Source organism: Diuraphis noxia, unplaced genomic scaffold, assembly GCF_037042655.1.
Source record: "Diuraphis noxia isolate RWA-SAM2 unplaced genomic scaffold, SU_Dnox_SAM2 contig0014, whole genome shotgun sequence".
Lineage (NCBI taxonomy): Eukaryota > Metazoa > Arthropoda > Insecta > Hemiptera > Aphididae > Diuraphis > Diuraphis noxia.
In genome coordinates, this window is record NW_028301724.1 from 640,637 (window position 1) to 662,627 (window position 21,991).

A 21,991-nucleotide genomic window follows, 5' to 3' on the forward strand; every position below is an offset into this window, starting at 1 on the left:
TTAAAGTCATTTGTATTGAACTAATCATACTTTTTATATTTTTATCGTTAAGTTCACACTATTTTACATCTAAAACACGTCTTTACAATACATTTGGGTGAATATAAAAGGTCGTAAAAAAATTTTGAAATACAGGTGATGAATCCGCTAAATATCGTCTTAAGTCATTTCTATTAAACTAATCATACTTTTTATATTTTTAACGTTAGGTTCACATTATTTTACATCTAAAACACGTATTTACAATACATTTGGGTGAATACAAAAAATAGAAAAAAAATTTGGTAAAAAATGGTGATAATTCCGCTAAATATCGTTTAAAGTCATTTGTATTGAACTAATCATACTTTTTATATTTTTATCGTTAAGTTCACATTATTTTACATCTAAAACACGTCTTTATAATACGTTTGGGTGAATATAAAAGGTCGTAAAAAAATTTTGAAATACAGGTGATGAATCCGCTAAATATCGTCTTAAGTCATTTCTATTAAACTAATCATACTTTTTATATTTTTAACGTTAAGTTCACATTATTTTACATCTAAAACACGTGTTTACAATACATTTGGGTGAACACAAAAAATAGAAAAAAAATTTGGTAAAAAATGGTGATAATTCCGCTAAATATCGTTTAAAGTCATTTGTATTGAACTAATCATACTTTTTATATTTTTATCGTTAAGTTCACATTATTTTACATCTAAAACACGTATTTACAATACATTTGGGTGAATACAAAAAATAGAAAAAAAATTTGGGATAAAATTTGGTAACAAATGGTGATAATTCCGCTAAATATCGTTTAAAGTCATTTGTATTGAACTAATCATACTTTTTATATTTTTAACGTTAAGTTCAAATTATTTTACATCTAAAACACGTATTTACAATACATTTGGGTGAATACAAAAAATAGAAAAAAAATTTGGGAAAAAATTGGGTAAAAAATGGTGATAATTCCGCTAAATATCGTTTAAAGTCATTTGTATTGAACTAATCATACTTTTTATATTTTTATCGTTAAGTTCACATTATTTTACATCTAAAACACGTCTTTACAATACATTTGGGTGAATATAAAAGGTCGTAAAAAAATTTTGAAATACAGGTGATGAATCCGCTAAATATCGTCTTAAGTCATTTCTATTAAACTAATCATACTTTTTATATTTTTAACGTTAAGTTCAAATTATTTTACATCTAAAACACGTATTTACAATACATTTGGGTGAATACAAAAAATAGAAAAAAAATTTGGGAAAAAATTGGGTAAAAAATGGTGATAATTCCGCTAAATATCGTTTAAAGTCATTTGTATTGAACTAATCATACTTTTTATATTTTTATCGTTAAGTTCACACTATTTTACATCTAAAACACGTCTTTACAATACATTTGGGTGAATATAAAAGGTCGTAAAAAAATTTGGGAAAAAATTTGGTAAAAAATGGTGATAATTTCGCTAAATATCGATTAAAGTCATTTGTATTGAACTAATCATACTTTTTATATTTTTATCGTTAAGTTCACATAATTTTACATCTAAAACACGTCTTTACAATACATTTGGGTGAATATAAAAGGTCGTAAAAAAATTTTGAAATACAGGTGATGAATCCGCTAAATATCGTCTTAAGTCATTTCTATTAAACTAATCATACTTTTTATATTTTTAACGTTAAGTTCACATTATTTTACATCTAAAACACGTATTTACAATACATTTGGGTGAATACAAAAAATAGAAAAAAAATTTGGTAAAAAATGGTGATAATTCCGCTAAATATCGTTTAAAGTCATTTGTATTGAACTAATCATACTTTTTATATTTTTATCGTTAAGTTCACATTATTTTACATCTAAAACACGTCTTTATAATACGTTTGGGTGAATATAAAAGGTCGTAAAAAAATTTTGAAATACAGGTGATGAATCCGCTAAATATCGTCTTAAGTCATTTCTATTAAACTAATCATACTTTTTATATTTTTAACGTTAAGTTCACATTATTTTACATCTAAAACACGTGTTTACAATACATTTGGGTGAACACAAAAAATAGAAAAAAAATTTGGTAAAAAATGGTGATAATTCCGCTAAATATCGTTTAAAGTCATTTGTATTGAACTAATCATACTTTTTATATTTTTATCGTTAAGTTCACATTATTTTACATCTAAAACAAGTATTTACAATACATTTGGGTGAATACAAAAAATAGAAAAAAAATTTGGGAAAAAATTGGATAAAAAATGGTGATAATTCCGCTAAATATCGTTTAAAGTCATTTGTATTGAACTAATCATACTTTTTATATTTTTATCGTTAAGTTCACACTATTTTACATCTAAAACACGTCTTTACAATACATTTGGGTGAATATAAAAGGTCGTAAAAAAATTTTGAAATACAGGTGATGAATCCGCTAAATATCGTCTTAAGTCATTTCTATTAAACTAATCATACTTTTTATATTTTTAACGTTAAGTTCAAATTATTTTACATCTAAAACACGTATTTACAATACATTTGGGTGAATACAAAAAATAGAAAAAAAATTTGGGAAAAAATTGGGTAAAAAATGGTGATAATTCCGCTAAATATCGTTTAAAGTCATTTGTATTGAACTAATCATACTTTTTATATTTTTATCGTTAAGTTCACACTATTTTACATCTAAAACACGTCTTTACAATACATTTGGGTGAATATAAAAGGTCGTAAAAAAATTTGGGAAAAAATTTGGTAAAAAATGGTGATAATTTCGCTAAATATCGATTAAAGTCATTTGTATTGAACTAATCATACTTTTTATATTTTTATCGTTAAGTTCACATAATTTTACATCTAAAACACGTCTTTACAATACATTTGGGTGAATATAAAAGGTCGTAAAAAAATTTTGAAATACAGGTGATGAATCCGCTAAATATCGTCTTAAGTCATTTCTATTAAACTAATCATACTTTTTATATTTTTAACGTTAAGTTCACATTATTTTACATCTAAAACACGTATTTACAATACATTTGGGTGAATACAAAAAATAGAAAAAAAATTTGGTAAAAAATGGTGATAATTCCGCTAAATATCGTTTAAAGTCATTTGTATTGAACTAATCATACTTTTTATATTTTTATCGTTAAGTTCACATTATTTTACATCTAAAACACGTCTTTATAATACGTTTGGGTGAATATAAAAGGTCGTAAAAAAATTTTGAAATACAGGTGATGAATCCGCTAAATATCGTCTTAAGTCATTTCTATTAAACTAATCATACTTTTTATATTTTTAACGTTAAGTTCACATTATTTTACATCTAAAACACGTGTTTACAATACATTTGGGTGAACACAAAAAATAGAAAAAAAATTTGGTAAAAAATGGTGATAATTCCGCTAAATATCGTTTAAAGTCATTTGTATTGAACTAATCATACTTTTTATATTTTTATCGTTAAGTTCACATTATTTTACATCTAAAACAAGTATTTACAATACATTTGGGTGAATACAAAAAATAGAAAAAAAATTTGGGAAAAAATTGGATAAAAAATGGTGATAATTCCGCTAAATATCGTTTAAAGTCATTTGTATTGAACTAATCATACTTTTTATATTTTTATCGTTAAGTTCACACTATTTTACATCTAAAACACGTCTTTACAATACATTTGGGTGAATATAAAAGGTCGTAAAAAAATTTGGGAAAAAATTTGGTAAAAAATGGTGATAATTTCGCTAAATATCGATTAAAGTCATTTGTATTGAACTAATCATACTTTTTATATTTTTATCGTTAAGTTCACATTATTTTACATCTAAAACACGTATTTACAATACATTTGGGTGAATACAAAAACTAGAAAAAAATTTGGGAAAAAATTGGGTAAAAAATGGTGATAATTACGCTAAATATCGTTTAAAGTCATTTGTATTGAACTAATCATACTTTTTATATTTTTATCGTTACGTTCACATAATTTTACATCTAAAACACGTCTTTACAATACATTTGGGTGAATATAAAAGGTCGTAAAAAAATTTTGAAATACAGATGATGAATCCGCTAAATATCGTCTTAAGTCATTTCTATTAAACTAATCATACTTTTTATATTTTTATCGTTAAGTTCACATTATTTTACATCTAAAACACGTGTTTACAATACATTTGGGTGAATACAAAAAATAGAAAAAAAATTTGGGAAAAAATTGGGTAAAAAATGGTGATAATTCCGCTAAATATCGTTTAAAGTCATTTGTATTGAACTAATCATACTTTTTATATTTTTAACGTTAAGTTCACATTATTTTACATCTAAAACACGTCTTTACAATACATTTGGGTGAATATAAAAGGTCGTAAAAAAATTTTGAAATACAGGTGATGAATCCGCTAAATATCGTCTTAAGTCATTTCTATTAAACTAATCATACTTTTTATATTTTTAACGTTAAGTTCACATTATTTTACATCTAAAACACGTGTTTACAATACATTTGGGTGAATACAAAAAATAGAAAAAAAATTTGGTAAAAAATGGTGATAATTCCGCTAAATATCGTTTAAAGTCATTTGTATTGAACTAATCATACTTTTTATATTTTTATCGTTAAGTTCACATTATTTTACATTTAAAACACGTATTTACAATACATTTGGGTGAATATAAAAGGTCGTAAAAAAATTTTGAAATACAGGTGATGAATCCGCTAAATATCGTCTTAAGTCATTTCTATTAAACTAATCATACTTTTTATATTTTTAACGTTAGGTTCACATTATTTTACATCTAAAACACGTATTTACAATACATTTGGGTGAATACAAAAAATAGAAAAAAAATTTGGTAAAAAATGGTGATAATTCCGCTAAATATCGTTTAAAGTCATTTGTATTGAACTAATCATACTTTTTATATTTTTATCGTTAAGTTCACATTATTTTACATCTAAAACACGTCTTTATAATACGTTTGGGTGAATATAAAAGGTCGTAAAAAAATTTTGAAATACAGGTGATGAATCCGCTAAATATCGTCTTAAGTCATTTCTATTAAACTAATCATACTTTTTATATTTTTAACGTTAAGTTCACATTATTTTACATCTAAAACACGTGTTTACAATACATTTGGGTGAACACAAAAAATAGAAAAAAAATTTGGTAAAAAATGGTGATAATTCCGCTAAATATCGTTTAAAGTCATTTGTATTGAACTAATCATACTTTTTATATTTTTATCGTTAAGTTCACATTATTTTACATCTAAAACAAGTATTTACAATACATTTGGGTGAATACAAAAAATAGAAAAAAAATTTGGGAAAAAATTGGATAAAAAATGGTGATAATTCCGCTAAATATCGTTTAAAGTCATTTGTATTGAACTAATCATACTTTTTATATTTTTATCGTTAAGTTCACACTATTTTACATCTAAAACACGTCTTTACAATACATTTGGGTGAATATAAAAGGTCGTAAAAAAATTTGGGAAAAAATTTGGTAAAAAATGGTGATAATTTCGCTAAATATCGATTAATGTCATTTGTATTGAACTAATCATACTTTTTATATTTTTATCGTTAAGTTCACATTATTTTACATCTAAAACACGTATTTACAATACATTTGGGTGAATACAAAAAATAGAAAAAAAATTTGGGAAAAAATTTGGTAAAAAATGGTGATAATTCCGCTAAATATCGTTTAAAGTCATTTGTATTGAACTAATCATACTTTTTATATTTTTATCGTTAAGTTCACATTATTTTACATCTAAAACAAGTATTTACAATACATTTGGGTGAATACAAAAAATAGAAAAAAAATTTGGGAAAAAATTGAGTAAAAAATGGTGATAATTCCGCTAAATATCGTTTAAAGTCATTTGTATTGAACTAATCATACTTTTTATATTTTTATCGTTAAGTTCACACTATTTTACATCTAAAACACGTCTTTACAATACATTTGGGTGAATATAAAAGGTCGTAAAAAAATTTGGGAAAAAATTTGGTAAAAAATGGTGATAATTTCGCTAAATATCGATTAAAGTCATTTGTATTGAACTAATCATACTTTTTATATTTTTATCGTTAAGTTCACATTATTTTACATCTAAAACACGTATTTACAATACATTTGGGTGAATACAAAAAATAGAAAAAAAATTTGGGAAAAAATTGGGTAAAAAATGGTGATAATTCCGCTAAATATCGATTAAAGTCATTTGTATTGAACTAATCATACTTTTTATATTTTTATCGTTAAGTCACATTATTTTACATCTAAAACACGTATTTACAATACATTTGGGTGAATACAAAAACTAGAAAAAAATTTGGGAAAAAATTGGGTAAAAAATGGTGATAATTACGCTAAATATCGTTTAAAGTCATTTGTATTGAACTAATCATACTTTTTATATTTTTATCGTTAAGTTCACATTATTTTACATCTAAAACAAGTATTTACAATACATTTGGGTGAATACAAAAAATAGAAAAAAAATTTGGGAAAAAATTGGATAAAAAATGGTGATAATTCCGCTAAATATCGTTTAAAGTCATTTGTATTGAACTAATCATACTTTTTATATTTTTATCGTTAAGTTCACACTATTTTACATCTAAAACACGTCTTTACAATACATTTGGGTGAATATAAAAGGTCGTAAAAAAATTTGGGAAAAAATTTGGTAAAAAATGGTGATAATTTCGCTAAATATCGATTAATGTCATTTGTATTGAACTAATCATACTTTTTATATTTTTATCGTTAAGTTCACATTATTTTACATCTAAAACACGTATTTACAATACATTTGGGTGAATACAAAAAATAGAAAAAAAATTTGGGAAAAAATTTGGTAAAAAATGGTGATAATTCCGCTAAATATCGTTTAAAGTCATTTGTATTGAACTAATCATACTTTTTATATTTTTATCGTTAAGTTCACATTATTTTACATCTAAAACAAGTATTTACAATACATTTGGGTGAATACAAAAAATAGAAAAAAAATTTGGGAAAAAATTGAGTAAAAAATGGTGATAATTCCGCTAAATATCGTTTAAAGTCATTTGTATTGAACTAATCATACTTTTTATATTTTTATCGTTAAGTTCACACTATTTTACATCTAAAACACGTCTTTACAATACATTTGGGTGAATATAAAAGGTCGTAAAAAAATTTGGGAAAAAATTTGGTAAAAAATGGTGATAATTTCGCTAAATATCGATTAAAGTCATTTGTATTGAACTAATCATACTTTTTATATTTTTATCGTTAAGTTCACATTATTTTACATCTAAAACACGTATTTACAATACATTTGGGTGAATACAAAAAATAGAAAAAAAATTTGGGAAAAAATTGGGTAAAAAATGGTGATAATTCCGCTAAATATCGATTAAAGTCATTTGTATTGAACTAATCATACTTTTTATATTTTTATCGTTAAGTTCACATTATTTTACATCTAAAACACGTATTTACAATACATTTGGGTGAATACAAAAACTAGAAAAAAATTTGGGAAAAAATTGGGTAAAAAATGGTGATAATTACGCTAAATATCGTTTAAAGTCATTTGTATTGAACTAATCATACTTTTTATATTTTTATCGTTACGTTCACATAATTTTACATCTAAAACACGTCTTTACAATACATTTGGGTGAATATAAAAGGTCGTAAAAAAATTTTGAAATACAGATGATGAATCCGCTAAATATCGTCTTAAGTCATTTCTATTAAACTAATCATACTTTTTATATTTTTATCGTTAAGTTCACATTATTTTACATCTAAAACACGTGTTTACAATACATTTGGGTGAATACAAAAAATAGAAAAAAAATTTGGGAAAAAATTGGGTAAAAAATGGTGATAATTCCGCTAAATATCGTTTAAAGTCATTTGTATTGAACTAATCATACTTTTTATATTTTTAACGTTAAGTTCACATTATTTTACATCTAAAACACGTCTTTACAATACATTTGGGTGAATATAAAAGGTCGTAAAAAAATTTTGAAATACAGGTGATGAATCCGCTAATTATCGTCTTAAGTCATTTCTATTAAACTAATCATACTTTTTATATTTTTAACGTTAAGTTCACATTATTTTACATCTAAAACACGTGTTTACAATACATTTGGGTGAATACAAAAAATAGAAAAAAAATTTGGTAAAAAATGGTGATAATTCCGCTAAATATCGTTTAAAGTCATTTGTATTGAACTAATCATACTTTTTATATTTTTATCGTTAAGTTCACATTATTTTACATCTAAAACACGTATTTACAATACATTTGGGTGAATATAAAAGGTCGTAAAAAAATTTTGAAATACAGGTGATGAATCCGCTAAATATCGTCTTAAGTCATTTCTATTAAACTAATCATACTTTTTATATTTTTAACGTTAGGTTCACATTATTTTACATCTAAAACACGTATTTACAATACATTTGGGTGAATACAAAAAATAGAAAAAAAATTTGGTAAAAAATGGTGATAATTCCGCTAAATATCGTTTAAAGTCATTTGTATTGAACTAATCATACTTTTTATATTTTTATCGTTAAGTTCACATTATTTTACATCTAAAACACGTCTTTATAATACGTTTGGGTGAATATAAAAGGTCGTAAAAAAATTTTGAAATACAGGTGATGAATCCGCTAAATATCGTCTTAAGTCATTTCTATTAAACTAATCATACTTTTTATATTTTTAACGTTAAGTTCACATTATTTTACATCTAAAACACGTGTTTACAATACATTTGGGTGAACACAAAAAATAGAAAAAAAATTTGGTAAAAAATGGTGATAATTCCGCTAAATATCGTTTAAAGTCATTTGTATTGAACTAATCATACTTTTTATATTTTTATCGTTAAGTTCACATTATTTTACATCTAAAACAAGTATTTACAATACATTTGGGTGAATACAAAAAATAGAAAAAAAATTTGGGAAAAAATTGGATAAAAAATGGTGATAATTCCGCTAAATATCGTTTAAAGTCATTTGTATTGAACTAATCATACTTTTTATATTTTTATCGTTAAGTTCACACTATTTTACATCTAAAACACGTCTTTACAATACATTTGGGTGAATATAAAAGGTCGTAAAAAAATTTGGGAAAAAATTTGGTAAAAAATGGTGATAATTTCGCTAAATATCGATTAATGTCATTTGTATTGAACTAATCATACTTTTTATATTTTTATCGTTAAGTTCACATTATTTTACATCTAAAACACGTATTTACAATACATTTGGGTGAATACAAAAAATAGAAAAAAAATTTGGGAAAAAATTTGGTAAAAAATGGTGATAATTCCGCTAAATATCGTCTTAAGTCATTTCAATTAAACTAATCATACTTTTTATATTTTTATCGTTAAGTTCACATTATTTTACATCTAAAACACGTATTTACAATACATTTGGGTGAATACAAAAAATAGAAAAAAAATTTGGGATAAAATTTGGTAACAAATGGTGATAATTCCGCTAAATATCGTTTAAAGTCATTTGTATTGAACTAATCATACTTTTTATATTTTTAACGTTAAGTTCAAATTATTTTACATCTAAAACACGTATTTACAATACATTTGGGTGAATACAAAAAATAGAAAAAAAATTTGGGAAAAAATTGGGTAAAAAATGGTGATAATTCCGCTAAATATCGTTTAAAGTCATTTGTATTGAACTAATCATACTTTTTATATTTTTATCGTTAAGTTCACATTATTTTACATCTAAAACACGTCTTTACAATACATTTGGGTGAATATAAAAGGTCGTAAAAAAATTTTGAAATACAGGTGATGAATCCGCTAAATATCGTCTTAAGTCATTTCTATTAAACTAATCATACTTTTTATATTTTTAACGTTAAGTTCAAATTATTTTACATCTAAAACACGTATTTACAATACATTTGGGTGAATACAAAAAATAGAAAAAAAATTTGGGAAAAAATTGGGTAAAAAATGGTGATAATTCCGCTAAATATCGTTTAAAGTCATTTGTATTGAACTAATCATACTTTTTATATTTTTATCGTTAAGTTCACACTATTTTACATCTAAAACACGTCTTTACAATACATTTGGGTGAATATAAAAGGTCGTAAAAAAATTTGGGAAAAAATTTGGTAAAAAATGGTGATAATTTCGCTAAATATCGATTAAAGTCATTTGTATTGAACTAATCATACTTTTTATATTTTTATCGTTAAGTTCACATAATTTTACATCTAAAACACGTCTTTACAATACATTTGGGTGAATATAAAAGGTCGTAAAAAAATTTTGAAATACAGGTGATGAATCCGCTAAATATCGTCTTAAGTCATTTCTATTAAACTAATCATACTTTTTATATTTTTAACGTTAAGTTCACATTATTTTACATCTAAAACACGTATTTACAATACATTTGGGTGAATACAAAAAATAGAAAAAAAATTTGGTAAAAAATGGTGATAATTCCGCTAAATATCGTTTAAAGTCATTTGTATTGAACTAATCATACTTTTTATATTTTTATCGTTAAGTTCACACTATTTTACATCTAAAACACGTCTTTACAATACATTTGGGTGAATATAAAAGGTCGTAAAAAAATTTGGGAAAAAATTTGGTAAAAAATGGTGATAATTTCGCTAAATATCGATTAATGTCATTTGTATTGAACTAATCATACTTTTTATATTTTTATCGTTAAGTTCACATTATTTTACATCTAAAACACGTATTTACAATACATTTGGGTGAATACAAAAAATAGAAAAAAAATTTGGGAAAAAATTTGGTAAAAAATGGTGATAATTCCGCTAAATATCGTTTAAAGTCATTTGTATTGAACTAATCATACTTTTTATATTTTTATCGTTAAGTTCACATTATTTTACATCTAAAACAAGTATTTACAATACATTTGGGTGAATACAAAAAATAGAAAAAAAATTTGGGAAAAAATTGAGTAAAAAATGGTGATAATTCCGCTAAATATCGTTTAAAGTCATTTGTATTGAACTAATCATACTTTTTATATTTTTATCGTTAAGTTCACACTATTTTACATCTAAAACACGTCTTTACAATACATTTGGGTGAATATAAAAGGTCGTAAAAAAATTTGGGAAAAAATTTGGTAAAAAATGGTGATAATTTCGCTAAATATCGATTAAAGTCATTTGTATTGAACTAATCATACTTTTTATATTTTTATCGTTAAGTTCACATTATTTTACATCTAAAACACGTATTTACGATACATTTGGGTGAATACAAAAAATAGAAAAAAAATTTGGGAAAAAATTGGGTAAAAAATGGTGATAATTCCGCTAAATATCGATTAAAGTCATTTGTATTGAACTAATCATACTTTTTATATTTTTATCGTTAAGTTCACATTATTTTACATCTAAAACACGTATTTACAATACATTTGGGTGAATACAAAAACTAGAAAAAAATTTGGGAAAAAATTGGGTAAAAAATGGTGATAATTACGCTAAATATCGTTTAAAGTCATTTGTATTGAACTAATCATACTTTTTATATTTTTATCGTTACGTTCACATAATTTTACATCTAAAACACGTCTTTACAATACATTTGGGTGAATATAAAAGGTCGTAAAAAAATTTTGAAATACAGATGATGAATCCGCTAAATATCGTCTTAAGTCATTTCTATTAAACTAATCATACTTTTTATATTTTTATCGTTAAGTTCACATTATTTTACATCTAAAACACGTGTTTACAATACATTTGGGTGAATACAAAAAATAGAAAAAAAATTTGGTAAAAAATGGTGATAATTCCGCTAAATATCGTTTAAAGTCATTTGTATTGAACTAATCATACTTTTTATATTTTTATCGTTAAGTTCACATTATTTTACATCTAAAACACGTATTTACAATACATTTGGGTGAATATAAAAGGTCGTAAAAAAATTTTGAAATACAGGTGATGAATCCGCTAAATATCGTCTTAAGTCATTTCTATTAAACTAATCATACTTTTTATATTTTTAACGTTAGGTTCACATTATTTTACATCTAAAACACTTATTTACAATACATTTGGGTGAATACAAAAAATAGAAAAAAAATTTGGTAAAAAATGGTGATAATTCCGCTAAATATCGTTTAAAGTCATTTGTATTGAACTAATCATACTTTTTATATTTTTATCGTTAAGTTCACATTATTTTACATCTAAAACACGTCTTTATAATACGTTTGGGTGAATATAAAAGGTCGTAAAAAAATTTTGAAATACAGGTGATGAATCCGCTAAATATCGTCTTAAGTCATTTCTATTAAACTAATCATACTTTTTATATTTTTATCGTTAAGTTCACATAATTTTACATCTAAAACACGTCTTTACAATACATTTGGGTGAATATAAAAGGTCGTAAAAAAATTTTGAAATACAGGTGATGAATCCGCTAAATATCGTCTTAAGTCATTTCTATTAAACTAATCATACTTTTTATATTTTTAACGTTAAGTTCACATTATTTTACATCTAAAACACGTATTTACAATACATTTGGGTGAATACAAAAAATAGAAAAAAAATTTGGTAAAAAATGGTGATAATTCCGCTAAATATCGTTTAAAGTCATTTGTATTGAACTAATCATACTTTTTATATTTTTATCGTTAAGTTCACACTATTTTACATCTAAAACACGTCTTTACAATACATTTGGGTGAATATAAAAGGTCGTAAAAAAATTTGGGAAAAAATTTGGTAAAAAATGGTGATAATTTCGCTAAATATCGATTAATGTCATTTGTATTGAACTAATCATACTTTTTATATTTTTATCGTTAAGTTCACATTATTTTACATCTAAAACACGTATTTACAATACATTTGGGTGAATACAAAAAATAGAAAAAAAATTTGGGAAAAAATTTGGTAAAAAATGGTGATAATTCCGCTAAATATCGTTTAAAGTCATTTGTATTGAACTAATCATACTTTTTATATTTTTATCGTTAAGTTCACATTATTTTACATCTAAAACAAGTATTTACAATACATTTGGGTGAATACAAAAAATAGAAAAAAAATTTGGGAAAAAATTGAGTAAAAAATGGTGATAATTCCGCTAAATATCGTTTAAAGTCATTTGTATTGAACTAATCATACTTTTTATATTTTTATCGTTAAGTTCACACTATTTTACATCTAAAACACGTCTTTACAATACATTTGGGTGAATATAAAAGGTCGTAAAAAAATTTGGGAAAAAATTTGGTAAAAAATGGTGATAATTTCGCTAAATATCGATTAAAGTCATTTGTATTGAACTAATCATACTTTTTATATTTTTATCGTTAAGTTCACATTATTTTACATCTAAAACACGTATTTACGATACATTTGGGTGAATACAAAAAATAGAAAAAAAATTTGGGAAAAAATTGGGTAAAAAATGGTGATAATTCCGCTAAATATCGATTAAAGTCATTTGTATTGAACTAATCATACTTTTTATATTTTTATCGTTAAGTTCACATTATTTTACATCTAAAACACGTATTTACAATACATTTGGGTGAATACAAAAACTAGAAAAAAATTTGGGAAAAAATTGGGTAAAAAATGGTGATAATTACGCTAAATATCGTTTAAAGTCATTTGTATTGAACTAATCATACTTTTTATATTTTTATCGTTACGTTCACATAATTTTACATCTAAAACACGTCTTTACAATACATTTGGGTGAATATAAAAGGTCGTAAAAAAATTTTGAAATACAGATGATGAATCCGCTAAATATCGTCTTAAGTCATTTCTATTAAACTAATCATACTTTTTATATTTTTATCGTTAAGTTCACATTATTTTACATCTAAAACACGTGTTTACAATACATTTGGGTGAATACAAAAAATAGAAAAAAAATTTGGTAAAAAATGGTGATAATTCCGCTAAATATCGTTTAAAGTCATTTGTATTGAACTAATCATACTTTTTATATTTTTATCGTTAAGTTCACATTATTTTACATCTAAAACACGTATTTACAATACATTTGGGTGAATATAAAAGGTCGTAAAAAAATTTTGAAATACAGGTGATGAATCCGCTAAATATCGTCTTAAGTCATTTCTATTAAACTAATCATACTTTTTATATTTTTAACGTTAGGTTCACATTATTTTACATCTAAAACACGTATTTACAATACATTTGGGTGAATACAAAAAATAGAAAAAAAATTTGGTAAAAAATGGTGATAATTCCGCTAAATATCGTTTAAAGTCATTTGTATTGAACTAATCATACTTTTTATATTTTTATCGTTAAGTTCACATTATTTTACATCTAAAACACGTCTTTATAATACGTTTGGGTGAATATAAAAGGTCGTAAAAAAATTTTGAAATACAGGTGATGAATCCGCTAAATATCGTCTTAAGTCATTTCTATTAAACTAATCATACTTTTTATATTTTTAACGTTAAGTTCACATTATTTTACATCTAAAACACGTGTTTACAATACATTTGGGTGAACACAAAAAATAGAAAAAAAATTTGGTAAAAAATGGTGATAATTCCGCTAAATATCGTTTAAAGTCATTTGTATTGAACTAATCATACTTTTTATATTTTTATCGTTAAGTTCACATTATTTTACATCTAAAACAAGTATTTACAATACATTTGGGTGAATACAAAAAATAGAAAAAAAATTTGGGAAAAAATTGGATAAAAAATGGTGATAATTCCGCTAAATATCGTTTAAAGTCATTTGTATTGAACTAATCATACTTTTTATATTTTTATCGTTAAGTTCACACTATTTTACATCTAAAACACGTCTTTACAATACATTTGGGTGAATATAAAAGGTCGTAAAAAAATTTGGGAAAAAATTTGGTAAAAAATGGTGATAATTTCGCTAAATATCGATTAATGTCATTTGTATTGAACTAATCATACTTTTTATATTTTTATCGTTAAGTTCACATTATTTTACATCTAAAACACGTATTTACAATACATTTGGGTGAATACAAAAAATAGAAAAAAAATTTGGGAAAAAATTTGGTAAAAAATGGTGATAATTCCGCTAAATATCGTTTAAAGTCATTTGTATTGAACTAATCATACTTTTTATATTTTTATCGTTAAGTTCACATTATTTTACATCTAAAACAAGTATTTACAATACATTTGGGTGAATACAAAAAATAGAAAAAAAATTTGGGAAAAAATTGAGTAAAAAATGGTGATAATTCCGCTAAATATCGTTTAAAGTCATTTGTATTGAACTAATCATACTTTTTATATTTTTATCGTTAAGTTCACACTATTTTACATCTAAAACACGTCTTTACAATACATTTGGGTGAATATAAAAGGTCGTAAAAAAATTTGGGAAAAAATTTGGTAAAAAATGGTGATAATTTCGCTAAATATCGATTAAAGTCATTTGTATTGAACTAATCATACTTTTTATATTTTTATCGTTAAGTTCACATTATTTTACATCTAAAACACGTATTTACAATACATTTGGGTGAATACAAAAAATAGAAAAAAAATTTGGGAAAAAATTGGGTAAAAAATGGTGATAATTCCGCTAAATATCGTTTAAAGTCATTTGTATTGAACTAATCATACTTTTTATATTTTTATCGTTAAGTTCACATTATTTTACATCTAAAACACGTATTTACAATACATTTGGGTGAATATAAAAGGTCGTAAAAAAATTTTGAAATACAGGTGATGAATCCGCTAAATATCGTCTTAAGTCATTTCTATTAAACTAATCATACTTTTTATATTTTTATCGTTAAGTTCACATTATTTTACATCTAAAACACGTGTTTACAATACATTTGGGTGAATACAAAAAATAGAAAAAAAATTTGGGAAAAAATTGGGTAAAAAATGGTGATAATTCCGCTAAATATCGTTTAAAGTCATTTGTATTGAACTAATCATACTTTTTATATTTTTAACGTTAAGTTCACATTATTTTACATCTAAAACACGTCTTTACAATACATTTGGGTGAATATAAAAGGTCGTAAAAAAATTTTGAAATACAGGTGATGAATCCGCTAAATATCGTCTTAAGTCATTTCTATTAAACTAATCATACTTTTTATTTTTTTAACGTTAAGTTCACATTATTTTACATCTAAAACACGTGTTTACAATACATTTGGGTGAATACAAAAAATAGAAAAAAAATTTGGTAAAAAATGGTGATAATTCCGCTAAATATCGTTTAAAGTCATTTGTATTGTACTAATCATACTTTTTATATTTTTATCGTTAAGTTCACATTATTTTACATCTAAAACACGTATTTACAATACATTTGGGTGAATATAAAAGGTCGTAAAAAAATTTTGAAATACAGGTGATGAATCGGCTAAATATCGTCTTAAGTCATTTCTATTAAACTAATCATACTTTTTATATTTTTAACGTTAAGTTCACATTATTTTACATCTAAAACACGTGTTTACAATACATTTGGGTGAACACAAAAAATAGAAAAAAAATTTGGTAAAAAATTGTGATAATTCCGCTAAATATCGTTTAAAGTCATTTGTATTGAACTAATCATACTTTTTATATTTTTATCGTTAAGTTCACATAATTTTACATCTAAAACACGTCTTTACAATACATTTGGGTGAATATAAAAGGTCGTAAAAAAACTTTGAAATACAGGTGATGAATCCGCTAAATATCGTCTTAAGTCATTTCTATTAAACTAATCATACTTTTTATATTTTTAACGTTAAGTTCACATTATTTTACATCTAAAACACGTGTTTACAATACATTTGGGTGAATACAAAAAATAGAAAAAAAATTTGGTAAAAAATGGTGATAATTCCGCTAAATATCGTTTAAAGTCATTTGTATTGTACTAATCATACTTTTTATATTTTTATCGTTAAGTTCACATTATTTTACATCTAAAACAAGTATTTACAATACATTTGGGTGAGTACAAAAAATAGAAAAAAAATTTGGGAAAAAATTTGGTAAAAAATGGTGATAATTCCGCTAAATATCGTTTAAAGTCATTTGTATTGAACTAATCATACTTTTTATATTTTTAACGTTAAGTTCACATTATTTTACATCTAAAACACGTGTTTACAATACATTTGGGTGAATACAAAAAATAGAAAAAAAATTTGGGAAAAAATTTGGTAAAAAATGGTGATAATTTGGCTAAATATCGATTAAAGTCATTTGTATTGAACTAATCATACTTTTTATATTTTTATCGTTAAGTTCACATTATTTTACATCTAAAACACGTATTTACAATACATTTGGGTGAATACAAAAAATAGAAAAAAAATTTGGGAAAAAATTGGGTAAAAAATGGTGATAATTCCGCTAAATATCGTTTAAAGTCATTTCTATTAAACTAATCATACTTTTTATATTTTTAACGTTAAGTTCACATTATTTTACATCTAAAACACGTATTTACAATACATTTGGGTGAATACAAAAAATAGAAAAAAAATTTGGGAAAAAATTGGGTAAAAAATGGTGATAATTCCGCTAAATATCGTTTAAAGTCATTTCTATTAAACTAATCATACTTTTTATATTTTTAACGTTAAGTTCACATTATTTTACATCTAAAACACGTATTTACAATACATTTGGGTGAATACAAAAAATAGAAAAAAAATTTGGTAAAAAATGGTGATAATTCCGCTAAATATCGTTTAAAGTCGTTTGTATTGAACTAATCATACTTTTTATATTTTTATCGTTAAGTTCACATTATTTTACATCTAAAACACGTATTTACAATACATTTGGGTGAATACAAAAAATAGAAAAAAAATTTGGGAAAAAATTTGGTAAAAAATGGTGATAATTCCGCTAAATATCGTTTAAAGTCATTTGTATTGATCTAATCATACTTTTTATATTTTTATCGTTAAGTTCACATTATTTTACATCTAAAACACGTCTTTACAATACATTTGGGTGAATATAAAAGGTCGTAAAAAAATTTTGAAATACGGGTGATGAATCCGCTAAATATCGTTTTAAGTCATTTCTATTAAATTAATCATACTTTTTATATTTTTAACGTTAAGTTCACATTATTTTACATCTAAAACACGTGTTTACAATACATTTGGGTGAATACAAAAAATAGAAAAAAAATTTGGGAAAAAATTTGGTAAAAAATGGTGATAATTCCGCTAAATATCGTTTAAAGTCATTTGTATTGAACTAATCATACTTTTTATATTTTTATCGTTAAGTTCACATTATTTTACATCTAAAACACGTATTTACAATACATTTGGGTGAATACAAAAAATAGAAAAAAAATTTGGGAAAAAATTTGGTAAAAAATGGTGATAATTCCGCTAAATATCGTTTAAAGTCATTTGTATTGAACTAATCATACTTTTTATATTTTTATCGTTAAGTTCACATTATTTTACATCTAAAACACGTATTTACAATACATTTGGGTGAATACAAAAAATAGAAAAAAAATTTGGGAAAAAATTTGGTAAAAAATGGTGATAATTCCGCTAAATATCGTTTAAAGTCATTTGTATTGAACTAATCATACTTTTTATATTTTTATCGTTAAGTTCACATTATTTTACATCTAAAACACGTATTTACAATACATTTGGGTGAATACAAAAAATAGAAAAAAAATTTGGGAAAAAATTTGGTAAAAAATGGTGATAATTCCGCTAAATATCGTTTAAAGTCATTTCTATTGATCTAATCATACTTTTTATATTTTTATCGTTAAGTTCACATTATTTTACATCTAAAACACGTCTTTACAATACATTTGGGTGAATACAAAAAATAGAAAAAAAATTTGGGAAAAAATTTGGTAAAAAATGGTGATAATTCCGCTAAATATCGTTTAAAGTCATTTGTATTGAACTAATCATACTTTTTATATTTTTATCGTTAAGTTCACATTATTTTACATCTAAAACACGTATTTACAATACATTTGGGTGAATACAAAAAATAGAAAAAAAATTTGGGAAAAAATTTGGTAAAAAATGGTGATAATTCCGCTAAATATCGTTTAAAGTCATTTGTATTGAACTAATCATACTTTTTATATTTTTATCGTTAAGTTCACATTATTTTACATCTAAAACACTTCTTTACAATACATTTGGGTGAATATAAAAGGTCGTAAAAAAATTTTGAAATACGGGTGATGAATCCGCTAAATATCGTCTTAAGTCATTTCTATTAAACTAATCATACTTTTTATATTTTTAACGTTAAGTTCACATTATTTTACATCTAAAACACGTGTTTACAATACATTTGGGTGAATACAAAAAATAGAAAAAAAATTTGGGAAAAAATTTGGTAAAAAATGGTGATAATTCCGCTAAATATCGTTTAAAGTAATTTGTATTGATCTAATCATACTTTTTATATTTTTATCGTTAAGTTCACATTATTTTACATCTAAAACACGTCTTTACAATACATTTGGGTGAATATAAAAGGTCGTAAAAAAATTTTGAAATACGGGTGATGAATCCGCTAAATATCGTCTTAAGTCATTTCTATTAAATTAATCATACTTTTTATATTTTTAACGTTAAGTTCACATTATTTTACATCTAAAACACGTGTTTACAATACATTTGGGTGAATACAAAAAATAGAAAAAAAATTTGGGAAAAAATTTGGTAAAAAATGGTGATAATTCCGCTAAATATCGTTTAAAGTCATTTGTATTGAACTAATCATACTTTTTATATTTTTATCGTTAAGTTCACATAATTTTACATCTAAAACACGTCTTTACAATACATTTGGGTGAATATAAAAGGTCGTAAAAAAATTTTGAAATACAGGTGATGAATCCGCTAAATATCGTCTTAAGTCATTTCTATTAAACTAATCATACTTTTTATATTTTTAACGTTAAGTTCACATTATTTTACATCTAAAACTCGTATTTACAATACATTTGGGTGAATACAAAAAATAGAAAAAAAATTTGGTAAAAAATGGTGATAATTCCGCTAAATATCGTTTAAAGTCGTTTGTATTGAACTAATCATACTTTTTATATTTTTATCGTTAAGTTCACATTATTTTACATCTAAAACACGTATTTACAATACATTTGGGTGAATACAAAAAATAGAAAAAAAATTTGGGAAAAAATTTGGTAAAAAATGGTGATAATTCCGCTAAATATCGTTTAAAGTCATTTGTATTGAACTAATCATACTTTTTATATTTTTATCGTTAAGTTCACATTATTTTACATCTAAAACACTTCTTTACAATACATTTGGGTGAATATAAAAGGTCGTAAAAAAATTTTGAAATACGGGTGATGAATCCGCTAAATATCGTCTTAAGTCATTTCTATTAAACTAATCATACTTTTTATATTTTTAACGTTAAGTTCACATTATTTTACATCTAAAACACGTGTTTACAATACATTTGGGTGAATACAAAAAATAGAAAAAAAATTTGGTAAAAAATGGTGATAATTCCGCTAAATATCGTTTAAAGTCATTTGTATTGAACTAATCATACTTTTTATATTTTTATCGTTAAGTTCACATTATTTTACATCTAAAACACGTCTTTACAATACATTTGGGTGAATATAAAAGGTCGTAAAAAAATTTTGAAATACAGGTGATGAATCCGCTAAATATCGTCTTAAGTCATTTCTATTAAACTAATCATACTTTTTATATTTTTAACGTTAAGTTCACATTATTATACATCTAAAACTCGTATTTACAATACATTTGGGTGAATACAAAAAATAGAAAAAAAATTTGGTAAAAAATGGTGATAATTCCGCTAAATATCGTTTAAAGTCGTTTGTATTGAACTAATCATACTTTTTATATTTTTATCGTTAAGTTCACATTATTTTACATCTAAAACACGTATTTACAATACATTTGGGTGAATACAAAAAATAGAAAAAAAATTTGGGAAAAAATTTGGTAAAAAATGGTGATAATTCCGCTAAATATCGTTTAAAGTCATTTGTATTGAACTAATCATACTTTTTATATTTTTATCGTTAAGTTCACATTATTTTACATCTAAAACACTTCTTTACAATACATTTGGGTGAATATAAAAGGTCGTAAAAAAATTTTGAAATACGGGTGATGAATCCGCTAAATATCGTCTTAAGTCATTTCTATTAAACTAATCATACTTTTTATATTTTTAACGTTAAGTTCACATTATTTTACATCTAAAACACGTGTTTACAATACATTTGGGTGAATACAAAAAATAGAAAAAAAATTTGGTAAAAAATGGTGATAATTCCGCTAAATATCGTTTAAAGTCATTTGTATTGAACTAATCATACTTTTTATATTTTTATCGTTAATTTCACATTATTTTACATCTAAAACACGTCTTTACAATACATTTGGGTGAATATAAAAGGTCGTAAAAAAATTTTGAAATACAGGTGATGAATCCGCTAAATATTGTCTTAAGTCATTTCTATTAAACTAATCATACTTTTTATATTTTTAACGTTAAGTTCACATTATTTTAAATCTAAAACACGTGTTTACAATACATTTGGGTGAATACAAAAAATAGAAAAAAAATTTGGGAAAAAATTTGGTAAAAAATTGTGATAATTCCGCTAAATATCGTTTAAAGTCATTTGTATTGAACTAATCATACTTTTTATATTTTTATCGTTAAGTTCACATTATTTTACATCTAAAACACGTATTTACAATACATTTGGGTGAATACAAAAAATAGAAAAAAAATTTGGGAAAAAATTGGGTAAAAAATGGTGATAATTCCGCTAAATATCGTTTAAAGTCATTTGTATTGAACTAATCATACTTTTTATATTTTTATCGGTAAGTTCACAT